Source organism: Dipodomys merriami, unplaced genomic scaffold (genome assembly GCF_024711535.1).
Source record: "Dipodomys merriami isolate MVZ:Mamm:240054 unplaced genomic scaffold, mDipMer1.0.p SCAF_6, whole genome shotgun sequence".
Classification (NCBI taxonomy): domain Eukaryota; kingdom Metazoa; phylum Chordata; class Mammalia; order Rodentia; family Heteromyidae; genus Dipodomys; species Dipodomys merriami.
In genome coordinates, this window is record NW_027206179.1 from 34,557,327 (window position 1) to 34,574,553 (window position 17,227).

At 38.0% G+C, this 17,227-nt stretch overlaps 1 non-coding gene across 1 annotated transcript; it reads left to right on the forward strand.

The window, feature by feature from the left end:
• The first annotated feature begins 10,771 nt into the window (after positions 1 to 10,771).
• On the forward strand, positions 10,772 to 10,878 carry LOC138814395 (U6 spliceosomal RNA). Its single transcript, XR_011367975.1, has one exon. It is a non-coding gene; the product is annotated as a U6 spliceosomal RNA (small nuclear RNA).
• Positions 10,879 to 17,227: the final 6,349 nt, after the last annotated feature.

Sequence of the window (17,227 nt, forward strand, 5' to 3'; positions counted from 1 at the left end):
GTAAACATTTGGGTAAATGCCCAAAAGTGGGATTGCTGGATCATAGGGGAGATCTATGTGAAGTCTTTTGAGGAACCTCCATACTGCTTTCCAAAGTGGTTTATAAGATTATTTCTTTGTTGCTTTGTATGTCCCTCCCCCACAGTGTAACCCCCGCTTTCACTATATTTGATGTCAGTATAACATGTGGAGGAGATGGGGACAAACAAGTCATTTAAGGATTCAGGTGGACCTGTTGCAACAATGAGAAGTTCAAAATGTCATGTCAAAACCAACTTTACAATGTCGGTGTGGGGGGGAGGGGGGTATAATTGGGTGGGGGGAGGGGGGAGGCTGGGAAGGGAGGTGAAGGGTAAACAAAGGAGGAGGCTGCAATGCTTGGTAAGAAATGTATGCATTATCCTGCCCATGTAATTGTAACCCCTCTGTACAGTATGTTCTCAAATAAAATAAAATTAAATTTAAAAAAAACCATAAAATTAAAAAAAAAAAAAAAGAAAAGAGAATAGACTGGAAAAAGAAATAGGAGAACCAGCAAAAGCTGCATAGGCTCCGATCTCTTCCAAACTCCCGGAAATTTCTGTGTAAATTACTCAAAGAACTATATATCCCCTTTAATTTTTGTGTCTATTTTTTTTTGGTTGATGAGAAGTTTATGACAGCATTTCAAATGGTCCTGGTCTGTACATGGTTGGGAAAAACAGTCACAAACTGAATGGGGAAGACTTGAAGATTTTTACCAAGACCTATAGAAATAGAAACCAAATAAAATGCAGTGATACATGTTTATCTGAATTAGGGAAGGTAAGGGGAACAATAGAATGGTAAGACAAGGCAACAGTGATATCCACAAGACAATATGTTGGAAATGATATGTACAACTTGGGGAGGGGAATAAAGGGGAGGGAAAATAGGAGAAAAATGAGGGAAGAGTAACAAGTTTGACAAGAAATTTACTTATTGCCTTATTTATGTAACTGTAACCCCTCTGTATATCACCTTGACAATAAAATTAAAAAAAAAAAAAAGCCAGGCACCGGTGGCTCACACCTGTAATCCTAGCTACTCAGGAGGCTGAGATCTGAGGATCACAGTTCAAAGCCAGCCGGAGCAAGGAAAGTCCGTGAGACTCTTATCTCCAATAAACTACTAGAAAACCAGAAGTGGCACTGTGGCCCAAGCGGTAGAGCACTCGCCTTGAGCTGAAGAGTGCAGGGACAGTGCCCAGGCCCAGAGTTCAAGCCCCACAACCAACCAAAAAACCAAAAACAAAACAATAAAAAAAGAAAGAAAGAAATAGAAAAGACCAGTCTAGTCCATGAGTGGCTACCCAAAGAGGTACCAAGAGCTTTTGTGAACATTGGCCAACCACAGACTTGGTTGAAAGTATCTGCTAGTGTGGGTTAGTGATCCACTGAAACTCAGAGCAACTTCTTTTTTCTTTTCTTTTTTCTTTTTTTGCAGGTCCTAGGGCTTGAACTCAAGGCCTGGGCATTGTCCTTTAGCTTTTGCACTCAAGGCTAGTGCTTTACCACTTGAGCAACTCCTCCAGTCCAGCTTTTTGATGGTTAATTGGAGATAAGAATCTCATGGACTTTACTGCTTGAGCTGGCCCTGAACCATGATCCTCAGATCTCAGCTCTCTGAGTAGCTAGGATTACAAGCACAAGCACCAGGATCCAGCTTTTTTCTTTCTTTTTCTTTAAAAAATATTTATATTAAGATTTTTATTTAACATAGGTTGTTGTGCAAGGGAGGTTTCATTGTTAACATCCCATACAATGTACCTTGATCAAACTTATTCCCTCCTTCTCTCCCTTTTCTCATCTCTATACTCACTTGTTAAAACAGTTCCAAGCACTTTCTAGCACTTAAAACACTTTCAAGCACTTTTCCCAAGGCAGGAAAAACATGCAGCCTTTACAACTCAGCCAGTGCCAAAGGCAAATTTGCCATATCTCCTTCTGCCTACAGACTTCCATGTTATTCTAAAACTTACATATATGGCCAAGAGCCAATTTTCTTTCTGTCATCCTTAGTTCTAATATGGATATTATAATACTGTCACCTAAGAATGGTATGATCATATCATCATCTATTGTTTGATTTGGTTTTGTGGGTTTTGTTTTGATTTTTTTTTTTTGCAAAAACATGGCAACCCTCTTGCTTCAGAATCCCAAGTCCTGGGATTATAGACATACACCACCATGCCCAGCTCATATGGTCATCTTTGAATCCTCCAAACTCACTAGTAGCTGGATCCTGAAACCTATCAGAAGCAATTTTCCTCAGCTGGGTCATTCATCCACTTCAGTATCTTGAGGAACTTCAGTTCTTTTCACCGTAAAATATCTCGGGAAACTTCTTGATTCTGTGGCCCATGTTGCATCCTTTAATGGATACCCTGCTTCTCTGATGCTTACTTGGCATCCTTAAAGGCATCATTTTCCCCTGCCATCTGTTTCCAGCATCTCCATGCTAATAACAACCTGATACTTCCTATGTCCTGGGCTGAAAAAGAAACAGCCATTGCTCAAATTCTATAGACTCTATATAAATACATTTCTAATTTCAAGTAATTTTAAGGAAAATGTTGAGCTCCTTTATTCACAGAGTATCATAGCGAGGGCTAACTCTGCTTAAAATTGTCAAAGAACATTGACTTTGTTCTTAGATTTTCTCTCAAATTTCCTTCTGTACAGCAGGTATAGCAAGAATAGAAGAAGCATCAGACCTTACCTGGGTAAATGGTTCTCAACCTGAGCTGAACATGGACACTACCCAAGCAGCCAATACCTGGGCTCCAGTCCCGTGGGCTCCTATTGCATGGTGCTGTGCATGGTCTAAGAAAAGGGTCTTTTAAAAGTTCCCCCATCCACTGTAATCCTAATGTACATCCAAGATGAAAACCTCTGCTGTTGGTTTGGGGAGAATCGTCATCCTTTCTGTGGTGGGCATCAGATAATTAGAACAATTGACCTGCTTAGTACTTGGCATATAGTAGGTGCTCAATAAATATGTGTCCTGGGACAACTACGTTCTTCCATTTTCCTCTCTAAAAGTGCCTCTAGGGTTTTAAGTCCCTCTTGAAGGAACTACACTCTGTTTTTTGTAACAACTATATTAGTAAATAATATTTACACAAGAACAAACCATTAGAAAGAGAAGTGCCTTTTGAATTAGAGGAAGAAAGTAAGAATGAAAAAAAGTGTTGTTCATAAAGGAATACCTACTAAAAGTCAAATCTGCCAATTCATTGTCAGTCTCTTCAAAGGATCCAAAAACTATTTGAAGTGCATAAAGATCTTCCTCTATTAGCCATGGTTCCTTTGTTTAAAACTTTCTTCGTGTAATTGTAGCCCCTCTGTACAGTATGTTCTCAAATAAAATAAAATAAAATTAAAAAAAAATAAATAAAACTTTCTTCGATCACAGACAGAATTGGTCACTCATTAATGGGAGCATTTTCAAAGAGCCATGTAAGAATCACCAGAAATCCTCGTTCTCGTGATACTCAGAATCCAGGCTAAATGCTGTGTCTTCTAAGAAATCTTTTAGATCCTCTGGGGTCCAATTTTTAATCTCTCTCCAAGTTAACATCATGATTCTTCACCCATGCACACAGTATGTGTGTATGAAATGCTCATGTGTGCAACCATCTCTCCAAGGAACCAACCATCTCCAAGATCTCTTTGATCTCATAAAGCAGGGACAAGAGTTGTTCTCTTTTGCCCACTGCTATGTGGAGTAGTTCCTGATACATGAGCAGCGTGTATAACTGCCAGGAAGCTGAAGTGTGTGTTGGTCTGTATTACACATACAGTTCCCTAGACTGTGACACACGCACTGGAGAAACCACTGTGTGCACCTTATCTTGCAATATGAACCGTGGGAAATAGGAAATATGGAGTTAGGAACAAAACAGTTATCACAAATTAAAACAAAGTAGGAATCTGGTAAAAAGCACTACTACAGTCTTGCACATGTTAAGTGGTTAAGGAATAAACAGACACAATAATAAACCTGACACTTAATTGGAACAAGTCCTAAAGTCTGCCTGCAGAAGCATTGTGAGTCATTGTAAGGGGTTTTCTGAAGCAGGAGGGACAGTTGTAATCACAGATGGGGAGGAAATGAGCTCAAAATACAGCCAACTACCTAAGAGCTGGTGGGTGTGTGGAGTATGGGGTGAGTTTTGTATATTCCCATGCTGCTACAGCCAGCTGGGTGTAGTGTCCCATGTTTACCTCGTGTTTCTTAGAATAAAATTGCACATAAACAGATGTGAACTTCACATCAGGCTCAAATCATCCACTCACTGTCATGCCAGAACAAGTTCACATTTTTAACCTAAGTGTTTTAGCACAACTAACTTACCACACTGCATAAACAGGATAAATATTCTGTATTTGGATTTGAAAATAGGCAGCAAACTACACCAAAACACATTCACTGATGCTTCTAAAGAAAGTTAAAATAAAATGATAGCCTGGGGTTACAAGAGAAAAGGAGGAACTATGATCTCATTTCAGGACATAATTAAGGTGGGCAAATCACTTATACTTATTCCATTTATCTCTTATATTTTCTAAAATAGGGATAACCTGCTTTCTCCTCGTCATACAGGAGTAGTGTGAAAGACAGCTAGAGAATATTCTACAGACCACTGAAGATGGTACTCATTTTGATAAGTTCAGAGGAATGAGTCTATATATATTTTGTAACAAAGTTAAATTGTTTACACATCAAATATTGAGTTATGCCAACATTTGTTTGCATTAGGTGGAAAATCAACATTTCTATATGTGTATTATTCACAGAAAAATCACATCTAGCAAAATTAATCATGTCTAGACACAGCCAGCCATTCCTGCAACATTATTTCCAACTTTCTTGTGGCCCCAATAAAGCAAAGAAAAGAGGCATGCCACATCACTGGCCAAGCAACACCTTCTCCTGTCTAGAGTTTCTATTGCTTTTAATTCCATTTTTAAAAGATAATTAAAAACTTAACTTGAGAAAAATGATAAAGCTCATATTATTCAATGTATGTATGTGAAAACAGAAGTAGGTCAATAATGAAATCCTCTACATATATTGCACTGAAAAACTAACATGTTGAATTAAAGCCTCTTTGTACAACTACTTAAGGATAAATATTATTTTTTCAAACTCCTAGTGAATTAATATATAGTACAATGCAGTTCAGGCTATAAGTTGAGGATTCTTTTTTTTTTTTTTTATTTGAGAACATACTGTACAGAGGGGTTACAATTACATGGGCAGGATAATGCATACATTTCTTTCCAAGCATTGCAGCCTCCTCCTTTGTTTACCCTTCACCTCCCTTCCCAACTTCCCCCCTCCCCCCCACACCGACATTGTAAAGCTGGTTTTGACATGACATTTTGTACTTCTCATTGTTGCAACAGGTCCACCTGAATCCTTAAATGACTTGTTTGTCCCCATCTCCTCCACATGTTATACTGACATCAAATATAGTGAAAGCGAGGGTTACACTGTGGGGGAGGGACATACAAAGCAACAAAGAAATAATCTTATAAATGCGTTAGAAACACATGCATGAAAGAAACGAAAACATTAAAATACATATTTAAGGGTTCATTTTCCTAACATCACATTATCTGACCTTTCCCGCTTGACTCATACCTATACTAGATATTGCAAATAAGGGAAACCATGGGACCTATGTTTGTTTGGGCCTGGCTTACTTCACTTACTATAATTTTTTCCAAGCCTTTCCATTTCCTAACAAATGGGGAAATGTCATTCTTTCTGATGGAGGCAGAGAATTCCATTGTGTATATATACCACATTTTCTTGATCCATTCATCTACTGAGGGGCATCTGGGTTGGTTCCATATCTTAGCTATGGTAAATAATGCTGCAATAAACATTGTTGTGCTGGTAGCTTTAGTGTGGTCTTGTTTGTAAACATTAGGGTAAATGCCCCAAAGTGGGATTGCTGGGTCATAGGGGAGATCTATGTGGAGTCTTTTGAGGAACCTCCACACTGCTTTCCAAAGTGGTTGAACAAGTTTACATTCCCACCAACAATGAAGTAAGGTTCCTTTCTGTCCATATCCCCTCCAGCATCTGTTGTTGTTAGAGTTCTTGATTTTTGCTGTTCTAACTGGAATGAGGTGATATCTCAATGTTGTTTTGATTTGCATTTCTTTTATGGCTAGGGATGTTGAACATTTCTTCATGTGTCTATTGGCCATCCTTCTTTCTTCTTCAGAGAAGTTTCTCTTTAAGTCTTTCGCCCACTTATTTATTGGGCAGTTGTTTCTTTGAGGATTTGTTGTTGGGGGATTTAATTTTTTGAGTTCCAAGTATATTTTAGATATGAGACCCTTGTCCGTTGTATAGCTAGTAAAGATCTTCTCCCAATCCGTGGGCTTTCTATTGATCTTGCTAGCTATGTCATTTGCCCTGCAGAAGCTCTGCAACCTTATACAATCCCATTTGTCCAACCTTTCTTTGATTTGTTGTGTTTCCGGGTCTCTATTCAAAAAATTTCGGCCTGAGCCAAGGAGACCTAGGGTTTCTCCTATTCCATCCTGTAATGTTTTCAGTGTCTGCTTTGAGTTCAAGGTCTTTGATCCATTTGGAGTTGATTCTGGTGCAGGGTGATATATAAGGATCTAGCTTTAGTTTTCTACATGTAGTTAACCAATTTTGCCAGCACCATTTACTGAAGAGGCTGTCTTTCTTCCATTCTATTGTTTTAACTCCCTTATCGAAGATTAGATGGCTATAGGTCTGTAGGTTCATTTCTGGGTTTTCAATTCTATTCCATTGGTTGAGGATTCTTTTTATAAAAACACAATTGTGTTAGTTATCTTTCTCATCCCTGTGATAAACTTCCAGGCATAATCAACTTAAAAGGAGGATTTGTTTTGGCACTTGGTTTCAGAAGTTTCAGGCATCCTTGTGAGGAAAGCATGACGGAGTAGAGTAGCTCAAATTCTGGCAGACAGGAGATAGAGACAGACAGACAGACAGACAGAAAAGTCTGCTCATTGCTTCTCTCTTCTTCCCCTTTCATCCCTCCAGTACCCCCAGCAAATGGGATGGTGCTACCATGTTTAGTTAATCTTCTCTACAAATGCCCTCACAGACACACCCAGAGATGTGCTTCCCAACCTACTCAAGTTTACAAGTAAGATTAAACATCATGGTCCCAGAGTCACTCTCCCACATCCCCCAGAAATAAAATAAAAAATTAGACATAAGAGTTGGATGAGATGGTTTATGAAAAGCCCCACAGGAAACACATGTCATACGAAGCCACCATGGGATCATAATGCAGCCACATGTGTCAGTCAGTCTAACTACAACACAGACTGGGGAAAGTCTTCCTGAGGGCCCAGGAAGAGGGAATGAATGAGAATTGGAAACATCTGACCATCTGCATAGTTGGTCACTTTAAATATCCCCATATATTATAGAAATATCAGAGTAAGTTCCTGGCTTCCAACTTCATAATAAGTATTATGTGAATTTCGTGAAGCTAATGAGGTTAAAATGATCAAATGCACAAGCTTAACAAATTCAGTTATACATTTGTTCTTTCCTTTTAGCTACTATAATTTTACCCAATCTAACTTCATGATAATTGATTATAAGAACTAAGATCATTTTAATACCATAGTGAGTTATATAAATATATTTTCAATCTTAAATTATGAGTATGCTTCATTAAAATTCTACCTTCAAATTATACTTTGATAACAGAACAGAAAGCATTTTCTTAGCCTGTTACACTTTTGTTAAGATATAGATAGATAGATACATAGATACATAGATGATACAGAGAGAGTGTGTCTGTTATAAATTTCTTCCTAATGTAGCTTTATAACACCAATTAATCTTTGCAATAACTATTTAGTGACTAGTGTTGGCATGCTATCGTGCTGGTCAATAAAGCCCCCTGAAGCAGATTGTATCTTCAATAATAATAAAAAAATAACTTACAGCTTTGACGTATAGTTTAATATTAAGTGTGAATTTTAAGATAAGTAGCAAGGGGACAATTTCATTTTCTTTTACTATACTGAGGAAATAAACACGTTCTTCAAAAATGACTTGAGGCAAAAGTCATTAATGACTCTTCTATGCTCAGATAGAAGAAAGAGAAGCACATGAATGCCACATGAGACCAGCCAGTTATTTCCTGAGACTCTGGCTTGGATTCACAATTAATAAAATGGAAAACAGTTGTGTTATATTTCACTTACTGGCTATGATAAAAGAATCTGTATGATAAACTGTTTTGAATATAGCTATTAAGGGCTCATTCATCCCAATTACAGATAATCAAATGGTTCATTTGTTATGGGAAGGAAGTGTAGCACAAGTGATAACATGTTTATCTAGCAAGCGTGAGACCGTGGGTTTGATTCCTAGTGCCACCAAAATTAGTAGCTTTTACAAGTTATTGATTCTGCTACTCAAATTACTATGTAGTATCAGAATGCTTATATTCTACTTTTCGTATGATCTTTTACTACTTTTATAAAGAACTATCATAATTGTAGCCAATAATTATGCAGGGCTTTTTAAGCATTACACCTAATCTTAATATTCCACATGGCCTTAGAATGCCTGCTTAATCAAGCACAAGGCCCTACATTCAAATCCCAATATTCCAAAATTAAAAGTTTTTTAAAGTCTTCTCTTCCTTGTGTATTGTGTAATTATTCTTAAGGAAACTGTGAGGCAAATAAGTAATTTATTGAAAGCCAAAAATCCTATAACTGTTGTAAATGGCATTTGAAACTGGGCTGATAAAGTCTGTCCTTTCAAACATTATATTCTACAGCTTTCTTCTATTATTGTATATATTATTAAGCTTATTCAGAGAAAAAAATTATTCAAAGAAACATAAGTTTCTTTGTTGACAATTCATGTTCTCGATGGTGGTTCCAAATCAGCTCAAATTGCTTTTGCATCAAAACTTACCTCTCCCCTCTTGCAAATGCTCTAATTTCATAGACCTTCTTTTCCCTGCACTTTAGTTGATTTTGGTGATTAAAGAGAACTGTTCATCTGCAACAAAAGCAAAACATTTCTGCCGATAGCAAAAAGTGACAGCTGAAACAGCATTTAAAGTACATCTTGAATAAATGTTCAAAAGCATGGCCTTAGGGCAATTTCCTGTTTTACTGGAAAATCTACTTTGCTAGTGTCTGATAAAATTGTACGAACAGTGGAAGCTTAATTCTCTGAGGCATGTTCTATGAAGCATTTGACAGCTTATCTGATGAAATCCACTCTACTACCAGTTCAGAGAGACCATGTGCCCCTCATGGAGAAAACCTTGTCTGAATGGCTCTTGTAGCCTTGGGGCTGATGTTATTAGTTCCTAAATGAACTGATTAGTGTTTCCTTGACTTATTTCCCAGCAACTGTACTCATGCTTGACATGCCAAAGGTTTTCCATCTTAATCAATCCAGTGTTGAAAATAACTTGCCAGTGTGTGGAAATATTATTAGGGCTATTTAATACTTTGAACCATCCAGGTGATTTGATAAATTTAGACAAAATTAAATCATCACTCATATAAGATTGGATGAAGTGTCAGTTTAGCCTCACAATTAAATGTTCCACTCTCTGGAAGATGGAACAGGAATAAGCAAGGACTCACAAGTGGATTGCTAGTGCATGGTCCCAGTACCTTATGCTACAAAGTAGTAGAAAAGAGCATGATTTAAACATTGTGCTGTCTAAGATACTGCCTACTGTACAACCATTACTAGTAATTAAAAATAATAACTCTTGGAATTAAAGTGTAATCTTTAAGATTTCCCCCCCCCCCCAGATCCAATGATGTGTGCCAGTACAACTAATTCTGAATTTTACTATATGTCAAGCCTTATGGTTTCATATCTAACCAATATCAGAGATATTACAAATGTGTGGCTGTACGATAAGGCTATCCTCCTTACATCAAGTCTGGTCAGTTTGGTTTAAAGAGAATATTTTTTGTCATCTGATGCAAAAGAGATCCTTCCAAAACAATGTGCAATGTATCTTTTGGGTTCAGCCACTTTAGCATCAAACAATAGCATCTGCAAGAGCCCCATGAAATTATATTGAGAGATCTCTTTAGAATTATTTGTGGAGTTGCATTACATTGCTTTTTTACTCACTCAGGCTTTATAGTATTGTCATAGAATAAGAGTCAAACGTGAAAAGATTTGCCTATATTTACCAAACAGAGATAGAGGATATTGTTTCTTACTTTAGTGTCCTTTTTGTGAGAAAGAAGGGATATTTCCTGGAGGACTTAATATTGCTCTGCTTTTGAATCACTGACTTTTTGTTTGTGTTTGGTTTTTTGTTTTGTTTTGTTTTCGGGTGGGGGGTGGTATTGTTTTGTCTTGTTTGCCTTACGTATACTGTGAAGCACACAATTGGTCTTTCTCTTCTAGACAATGTAGCATAAGACTTGCAGTTCAACCCTAGAAAATGCAAGTGCTTCTGGTGAGTTTGGGGCTCTACTTCCATTTCCATCTTCATTCTTTGCTTTTAATTGTATCTCCTCTGGGTATACTCTTCCTCTGCCACTTATTTGAGCAGACATAACTTCAGGATATGCATAAAATTACTCTAGAGCATTTCAGGGAATAAATAAATGAATGATTGAATACCTTATGGTTGAGCTCACCCATCATTCACTCTGCAAGGTGATTCTTGTGATGGTGTAACAAAACCTAAGTCAGTATAAGAATATAGATTTCGGTGTTCACTTCAGCAACACATATACTAAAATTGGAACAATACAGAGAAGATTAGCATGGCCCCTGCGCAAGGAAGACATGCAAATTCGTGAAGCGTTCCATATTTTTTTTGTGGAGGGGAAGGAAAAAAACAAATCGTTTAAATAGGGATACAGGTGGACACATTGCAACAATGAGATGTACAAGTCGTTATGTCAAAAAACGAACTTTACAACTTTGGTGGGGGGCGGGGGGGAGGATCAGGTGGAGGGAGGGGGGAGTATGGTAAGGGATGGGAAGGGGAAACAAAGGAGAAGGCAACAATGCTTGATAAGAAATATACTCATTATCTTGCCCATGTAATTGTAACTCCTCTGTAAGGTATTCTCACAATAAAAAAAAAAAAAGAATATAGATTTTGGTGACCCTGAAGATCTGCCAAAGTTAGTAATAAATTAATTTCCTCCATTTGTTACCTCTGTAATGCAAAGTCACTTAACTTCCCTGACTCTATTTTTGTATTTTTACATGTGAAAAATAATATCCTATTTTTTGTGAATACTAGACAAGAGCTTTCACTCCTTTATTCAATAAGTGAAATAGCTACTAGACTGTATTTAACCAGCTCCTCTTTGTGTGCACTGCAGATAGAGCAGAAAGCAAAACAGGATCAATCAGGAAAGGTTCCTACTCTTTGGAAATGCCTCTTATGTCTTATGGAAAGAGACATAAATAAGATCATTCCGATGGCAATAATTGCTACAATGGTTGTGATAGTATTGAGCTAAGTCTTGAGCTGTGGGTAGCACGTGTTATATGAAGCTGAGGGAGGAGCACTTCAGACTACTCCAATCAGAGACTCCAGCAAAGTCAAGACTCCGAGCTAAGAATCTATTAACTACTATGGAAGAACAGAAAGAGAGTTATTGAGGCCTAGTATGGCAAGTGAGGACAGAAGAGTTGATGGAGAAAGGAGATATATGGTCCATGCTCAGCACTTGGCACACTGCCAGTCTTAGCCTATGGTACATGTCAATTACTGTTTGGCATTTTTTAAGCAAAGACTGAAAAACAGAAATTGCTTAAAGTTATATGTTTTCTCCTCTTAGAAAGGAAAACAACAGAAATTTCATTTAAGTTCTGCCATGAGCCAAAACATAAAGCAAACAGAAGGAAAGGGGCAGCCAGGGTTTGTTTTCTGTACACAAGTTCAGAGAAGAAGCTCAATAAACATTACTGTCAGTGTCATGAATACAGTACCAAGAGAGTCAGGACCTTGATCAGAACCTAAAAGCTAGACCTGAGAGCCAACGTGAGTTCATCTTTAGTCTTGTTCCATCAGTAGGAGGAACTGACTGACCTTTATGCAGTTAAAAGAGCTCTAATTCCCCTTCTGAAGACAGAGAGACAGATAGAGAGAAAGAGAGAGGGACAATTTAGCCTCTTCTCTTTAGGTACTTCGTAACTTCCTAGAAATCAAAACATATGCACAAGAAAAAATGAAAAATTGCCCAATACAATGATACAATCTCTTCATATGACAGCTTAGTAGCAATATTCTGTGCCTGCCATATTTGACAATCAGTCTGACATCAGAGTATACACAGGGGGAAGATAAATCTGGAAAACTCTGTAAGTAATAATCATTTAGAAAAAGCACTGTTTATAACTGGACACCAGTGGCTCATACTTGTAATCTAGTTACTCAGGAGGCTGAGATCTAAGGATCATGGTTCAAAGCCAACCCAGGCAGAAAAGTCTGTGAGACTCTTATCTCCAATAAATTACTCAGAAAAATCCAGAAGTGGTGCTGTGGCTCAACTGGTAGAGCTCTAGCTTTGAGCAAAAGAAGCTCAGGGATAGAGCCCTGGCTCTGAGTTGAAGCCCCCGGACTCACAAAAAAGAAAAAAGAAAAAGCAATATCTATTTATGACTTTAATTAGCACAATTTTAAAGATAGCTTCAGAGGAGCATATAGACTTTTGATCATTTTAAACTAGTTATTAACTGCAGTCATAAATAGTCTTTTATGTGATTGCTGTTTATGTGGAAAAAAAGTATAGCTATCAAATCTATACAGCTAAACTATCAGAAATACCCAAGAGAACTAGGTGATTCCTTCTTGCATCTATCGATATGAAGACCCTTCCCCATAGCGAATATACTCTTAGAAGACTTCTGATCTTATCTGGGAACAAGAAGCAACAATTTTATTTCTTTTGATTTTTTTGTGTGCCAGTATTATGATTTGAACTCGGGTCCTTACACTTTTTCAGATTTCTGGTTCCTGGTTGGTGCTCTACCACTTGAGTCATGTCTTCAACTCAGCTGGTCATTTTGGAGATAAGAATCCCAAGGACTCTTCTGTCCAGGTTCGCTTGAACCACAATTCTCCAGGTCTCAGGTAGGATTATAAATATGAGCAAATGGGTTTCTAGCTACTGCTTTTTATTTTAGTATCTTCAGGGCTTGAACTCAAGATCTCATGCTCTTGTTTGGATTGCTTCCTCCTAGCTGGAACTCCACCACATGAGCCATATCTTCACCTCCAATTTTGTTTTGAATTGATAACTCAGCATTGTACATATTTATTATATGCAAAATGATCTTTTGATAACTGTGTATATTTTCCCATAAACAATCAAGAGGTTTGGGAATATCCATTACCCCATGCAGTTATCATGTCTTTGCAGAAAATCCCTTTTTACTATTTTGTATTATTCAAATAATTCAAATCCTATTTTGTATCATTAACTATTATCATTTTATTGTGCAAGAAAACACAAGAAGTTATTTTGTGTTATCTTTTATCTAAAGGTACCTTTGTGCCCCCCATTGACCCTGCCTCCTCCTCCCCCAGCTACTGGTAACTACTATTGTGTTCTTTCCCTCTCTAAGATCAATTTCTTTAAGTTCCACAAATGAATGAGAACATTTGGTACTATGTTTTTGTGCCTGACTTGTTTTACTTAGCAGAATATCCTCCATGTGACTGCAAATAACAGGATTTGGTTCTTTGAGGGGGTGCAATGCTATTCCATGTGCCCATGTACCACATTTTCTTTATCAAATGCCAGACATTATTTAATACCTTGGCTATTGTGAATAGACACAGTAACCAAGTGTCATTGGTCATATATCATTATACTTAGGCTATCAAAAATGGCACATCTAAGAAAGTTCCCGGAACTTCATCACTGAGTACTCTTCCAACAGCCTCCTCAACAGTGCTTCAGCATTTGGTACTAGAGTGGAGTAGAATCTGACACTTTATAAATTAATTCTTTTCACCAGTTCCCCACCCCTAACACATTCCTCTATCTCATTAAGAAAGACAAGAAAATGCACTCCAATTTCTAGAATAGATACAAATATGTACAGAAAGATCTTTTTTCCTTTTCCACTCTAGGAAAAATTTATAGATAGGAGATCAAGTTGTGGAGACAGGATAAAAGCCACCAGCATCTTCTCCTGACGTGACTTCCTGACATCTATGTGAAGTTTTATGAGAGAAAAACCATCTGGCAGTTGTCGGACTGTTAGATTTAGGATCTAGGGTCCAGTTTCTCTGGGGTTTTAATTGTCTATTTATGTAAAAATAGCAAAATGGCCCTTGATATCTTGCTTTTAACATTCTCCTCTAAAACTTTAGAACTTTCACATGAGGGACATAAAGTGAACTTATTATGGGATTCTAAAAACAAACAAAAACATCTCTTGCTGATTAGCATTCTGAAGGCAGTTGAGTGAATTTGCTTTGGCTATTTAAAATTATTGATAGTGGCCCACTAGAACAATGCATACCCTTAGTTGGCTCCTTAAAATAATGAGACTCTTATACTAGCAGGATTATACTTGTAAAAGGACACAATTTTTCACAAGTATAACAATTATTTCCTATAGTTACAATTTTCTCTAGGAGTTTTTTTAATAATTAATTTTTCCAAGACCAATATTTTTTGTAAAAATGAATCTGTTTTAGTAGGGCTTAACTGCAATTAAGATCCAGTATTTGTCACTAGGATTTCCCGTGCAGCTCAGCCAGGATTTAGAAACACTGATGGCCTTCCACAGTTGATAGGACAGCTACTTCTTCTCAAAGAACAGATGAAAAGTGAAAAGTGAATAAATACATAAGGTTTCTCAGAGTTCATAAATCTCAGCAAAAAAACCCCCAATAACCTAGAATGTATGCATGAAAAGATCACAAAACAGGGGCAAAAATCGGTAAGCAAGTCTAAAGCCAGGGACGGGAGGGACAATAAAAAGTAATGGAGTAAGGATGATTCAAGTTAAGTATATGGAAACATCACAGGGAAACCCCTCAGTTTCTACAATTAGCATATGCTTTAAAAAATTAACTCAGAGCAACTGCATGTCCACCTATAATATTTGGCTTCCCAGCTGTCTTCTCAATGCAAACACAAAACCTTTCTCACAGACTAAACCAAAAGTTTTGCTGCACAAAGTTGGACAACATTCAAAATATAAATCAAAAGTGCTTGCTGGGTTCATGTAAGCACTTGAAGACTCCCCCCCCCACACACACACACATACACAACTCTTTTAGGAAGACATGTACAGAAACCTGCCTGACTCTCAGAGCAGAAAAGAAGAGAGTGACAGGCTGTGTGAGTCCTACTTCCTTCTGAACACTCAAGCAGCTGGAAGCAAAGCCTTCGCCCTTCCTCTACACAGAGCAGCAGCTGAGTGTGACACACACAACAGGGGTTGTAACCTTGTTCCAGGGCTGCCTTGGTGCAGATTTTGTTCCTACAGATCCATGGACCTCCAAGAAATCATAACCAAGAAAGGTAACTCAGCCCACAATCTTCCAGGACAGGCATGGCTTCCCCAAATGCTCAGAAATCACCTCTCTGAAATGTCATCATTTCTCACAGGTCCCAGAAGTCTCCTTCATCTCAAACAAGAAAAGCGAGTAACGGGTGTTATATAACAGGGCCAGCTGGTAGAGAGCCTCTCAGAGCCAAGCCTGAAGGACTTGCAGGGTTAAATCATACCTGGTAAACAAGATAAGACACACAGACATTCCAAAATTGCCAAGGACTCAAATTCTTCAGCTACAGAGATGCTAGTACAGAAAGCCAACAGGGACAGGGTCAAGGGAAGAGTCCAGAGGACATCACAAAGTTAAGCTTCATAGAAGTTTCCACAGAGCAATTTTATTATGTTTATTCACTGTCTGCCAAAAACTGAGCAGGAAGGAATCTTCCTTGCCCTTAGCCAGATGGAGGCTGGAACAGCCAGAGGTGAGTCAGGAAGTTGCCTGGTAGGAAATCCATAGTGAAAAATTACCTGACATATACATCAGTGGCTTAACTCTTCTTATTAAGGGTGAAAAAAATGTTTCCTTCACCCTAAAATAAGCAAGTATATCTGTAGAGTCAGAAAATAAAGACTAACAATCAGATAGAAGAAAGAAGAAAGATACAAAGAAGGATCACACACAGGAGAGGGAGGGAGAAAGAGAGAATCATTTTAAACATCTTTAAAATGTAAATAAATCTGGGTGACTGGTGGCTCACACCTATAATCCTAGCTACTCAGGAAGCTGAGATCTGAGGATCATTATTCAAAGCCAGTCTATGCAGAAAAGCCCATGAAATTCTTCCATCCAATGAACCACCAAAGAAGCCAGAAGTGGAAGTGTGGCTCAAGTGGTAGAGCACTAGCCTTGAGCAAAAAAAACTCAGAGAAAGTGTCCAGGCCCTGAGTTCAAGCCTCAGGACTGGCATGCATACACATACACACACACACACACACACACACACACACACACACACACACACACACACACACACACACACACACACACTAAAATAACTCTTTCCAGGGAAGTTGCTCTGAGCACAGTGACTATTAACCTTAATCACACTTGGATTAAAAGGAAGCTGACTGCTACAGTTTGGATCTAATGCCCCGCAAAGGCCCAAATATTAAAGGCTTGACTCACAGCCAATGTCATTATTGACACATTATCAAATGGGGAGTACTAGATCTTGGTAGCACCTTTAAGAAGGGTTTAGTGGGAAGTGTTAGGTCATTGAGCGTACCTACAAAGAGGTCTCCTTTGCATTGGGGCCACAAGGTGCATAGATTCTTGCTCCAACTTGTATTCTGCACCATGATGTGATGTCTCATCTCAAGCCCAAAAGCAATAGGTCACCCAAATACGGACTATAGTTTCAAAAATCAATCAATCAATCAATTAATTAATTAATTTTAAAAGTTTTCTCTTTAGACGTTGTTTTGGGTGTTTGTCACAGTGATAGAAGGCTGACTGATATTCTGGAATTTTAAAATTGCTTTATTCTTTCAGGATAAACAAAATACAGGGAATCGAAGCCCCACTCCTTAATATGGACCTCAGTGATACAGGTGGTGTTTTTACTCAGCTCTTTTATAACACAGTAAAAAAGGAAGCTAAGAGTCAGTGGTATTTCACGGTAATCCTATT